The following is a 4,000-nucleotide window of genomic DNA, read 5'->3' as shown; positions in this document are numbered from 1 at the left end:
GTCCCATCGCGCCGCCGCCGCCGCCGCCGCCGCCACGTCACGTCACGGCTGGGCGCTGGGCCCGCGCGCAGCGCTCTGTGCGCACGCGCCGGGCTGCGCGCGCCAACGTACGCACGCACGCACACGCACGCACGCACACGCACACGCACGCACACGCATGTACGCACGCGCACGCGCGGCACGCACGAGCGCACACGCACACGCGCACACTCATGCGCATGCACACGCACACGGGCGCAGGGGCACGCAGGCACACGTGCCCGCACATGCGCACACACACGTGCTCACATGCACGCGCAGGCGCACACACCTGCACGCACACAGAGACCCACGCACGTGCGCGCACACAGACATGCACACTCAGGCACACACTTGCGCATGCACACACATGCGGGCAGGGACGCACATGCGTGCGCACACATGCACACCTGCGCCCCCCCATGCACAAAACACACACCTGCTCACATACACAGGCTCTCACACACGCACTGGTGCACATGCGCAACTGCTCACACAAGCGCACGCTCCCCCACGTACACGGAAACATACCCACATACACCTACACCCGCACACACATACATACACATGGACACACAAACGCATGCTCATACACACAGACATGCACACACAAGCACACACACATACGCAGATGCACACCCACATGCTACTTGCACAGGCACACAAAGGCACACAGGTGTGTGCACACACTTGTGCACACACATGCACATGTGCACATGCACAAACACACACGCATGCACGTGCACACATGCACACAAGCACTCAGGCACACATGCAGACATACCTGCATACATGCACACACACACATATTCATGTGCACATGCGTGCACACACACACATGCACATGCTCACACCCACCCATGCAGATATACATAGGCATGCAGGCATACACACACTTGCATGCGCACACATACGGGCAATGGCATGCGTGTGCACATGCACACAGTTGCACACACACGTGCAGACATGCACACACATGCATGTACACATGAGCACACACGCACAAGTGGGCACACATGCATGCACACTCATGCACAGATTCACCTGCACACACACACCCGTGGGCACACACAGGCACTGCACATGTGACCCCAAACATGTGCACACCCACACATGCACATGCTCACATCCATGCACACACAGACACGTGCACATGCACGCACCCACACACTAAAGATTACAACTGAACGCACACACACACAGCCATGTGCATGCACATGCACATAGACAGCTGCACGCATACAGCTGCTCACCCAGAAAACTACACGTGCTGTGCACACGCAAACACAAACACACACACAGCAGTGCACATGTGTACACACACAACTGCACACACACACAAGGACAGACATGACCATGTGTGCACACACACGGCTGTGCATGCACACACCTGCACACACATACAGCTGCGCGTAGCACACAGACTGGACACACACACGTCCTCCTGTATACAGAACTGCACATACACAACTGCATGCACACTCAGCTGCATACTCAGGTGTGCACACATACCTGCATGCACATACAAGCACACAACTGCACACAGGCAGGCAGAACGCCACCCGAAGAGCCACAAATCTGCATGCGCACAGTGGGCCTTGCCCAACTACACATCATGTGCGCAGTGTGCATGCACAGACACAACTACACACACAACACTGCATGCACAGACCTGCACACACGCACAAGTACAAACAGGAACACAATGACACGCGTGGCGCTCTCGCACAGCCGCACAGTCTCATGTGGTCGCGTGCATGCACACGGCTTCAAGCTCTCCTACGCCTGCCTGCACTCACACACCTGCACACGCTCACAGTGCTGCAAGTGCTCACACGCCTTCGCATTCTCACGCCGCTACAGGCTCTCACACGCGTGCACACTCTCACATGGCCACGTGCAATCATGCACCTGCGTGCACTCACATGCCTGCACGCTCTGACACAGCTGCACATACTCAGATGCCTGCATGCACTCACACGCCTGCACGCTCTCCGCACACACTCAGATGCCAGCATGCTCTCACACAGCCAAATGCTCTCACATGGCTGCACGCCTTCACACATGCATCCAGCCACGCGCTCTGGTACAGTTGCACGCTCTCCCACGCCTCCATGCTCTGACACACCCACACACTCAGCTCTGCACAAGCTCACGCACAGTTAGATGATCTTGCACGGCCACACGCTCTCACATGGGTGCGTGCACGCACACACCTGCACACCGTCATGCAGCTGCACTCTTTCAAAGGGTCACATGCTCTCACGTGCCTGTGTGCTGTCACAGGGCCACACGCTCGTACGTGGCTGCGTGCTGTCACACACCTGCACGCTCAAACACAGTGTCACCCTCTCGCATGCCTGCACGCACTCACATGCTTGCACGCTCTCACACACCTGCAGGTACGCACGCAGCTGAACGCTCACCCGGCTGCATGCACTCACACGGGTGCATGAGCTCACGTGGCCGCACACTCTCTTGCAGTCACACGCTCTCACATGGACACACTCACATGGATGCACACCTGCACGCTCACACACCCGCATGCACTCACATGCCTCCATGCTCTCCCCCAGCTGCCCGCTCTCGCATGCCCACAAGCATTCCCCTGCCTGCACGCTCTCGCATGGCCACAGACTCTCACACAGCTTCGTGCATTCACATGCCTGCATGCTCCTGCACAGCTGCACGCTCCCATGTGGTGACGGGCTCTCACGTGCCTGCACTTGCTCCCATGGTGGCACCCCCTCGCATTCCCGCATGCGCTCACGTGGCTGCACGATCTCACGTTGCTTCGTGGTGGGAGGAACACAGCGACGTTGTCTGAGCCCGCAGGGTTGGGGCTAGGAGGGCCAAAGCCCACCTGGAGTCTGATCTGGCGAGGGATGTCAAGGACACCAAGGAAGGATTCTATAAATACATCAGTAACAAAAGGAAGACTAAGGGAAATGTGGGCCCACTGCCGAATGGGGCAGGGGCCCTGGTGACAAAGGACGCAGAAAAGGCTGAGGTACTGAGTGCCTTCTTTGCCTCGGTCTTTCCTGGGGAGACTGGCCTTCAGGAATGCCAGGCCACAGAAACCAGGGAGAAAGTCTGGAGAAAGGAAGACTTTCCCTTGGTGGAGGAGGAGTGGGTTAGAGATCATTTAAGCAAACTTGACACCCACAAATCCATGGGCCCTGATGGCATGCACCCATGAGTCCTGAGGGAGCTGACTGATGTCATTGCAAGGCCACTCTCAATCATCTTTGAAAGGTCATGGCAAGCTGGAGAGGTGCCTGAGGACTGGAAGAAAGCAAATGTCACTCCTATCCTCAAGAATGGCAAGAAGAAGGATCTGGGGAACTACAGGCCAGTCAGCCTTCCCTCAATTCCTAGGAAGGTGATGGAGCAGCTCATCCTGGAAGCTATTTCCGGGCACACGATGGACAAGAAGGTGATTGGGAGTAGTCAGCATGGATTTACAAAGGGGAAATCATGCCTGACCGACTGATAGCCTTCTACGATGGAATGACTGTCTAGGTAGATGAGGGGAGAGCAGTGGAAGTTGTCTACCTTGACTTCAGTAGGGCTTTTTACACTGTCTCCCATCCTCATAGAGATGCTGATGAAGTACGGGATAGATGAGCAGACACAGAGGTGGACTGAAAACTGGCTGAATGGCTGAGTTCATGGGCTTGTGATCAGTGGTGCAAAGTCTAGTTGGAGGCCACTAACTAGCGGTGAGCCTCAGGGGTCAATATTGGGTCCAGTATTCTGCAGCTTCTTCATTAATGATCTGGATGAAGGCACAGAGTGCACCCTCAGCAAGTTTGCTGATGAAACAAAACTGGGAGGAGTAGCTGATACCTCAGAGAGCTGTGCTGCCATTCAGAGGGACCTGGACAGCTGGAGAAATGGGCAGACAGGAATGTTATGAAGTTCAACAGAGGGAAATGCAAAGTCCTACACCTTGAGAAGAATAACTCTATGCACAGCCTGG

This window comes from Apteryx rowi, unplaced genomic scaffold, assembly GCF_003343035.1.
Source record: "Apteryx rowi isolate R43461 unplaced genomic scaffold, aptRow1 scaffold_1167, whole genome shotgun sequence".
In the NCBI taxonomy this organism is placed as follows: Eukaryota; Metazoa; Chordata; class Aves; order Apterygiformes; family Apterygidae; genus Apteryx; species Apteryx rowi.
Note: the sequence above shows the minus strand (reverse complement) of the source record.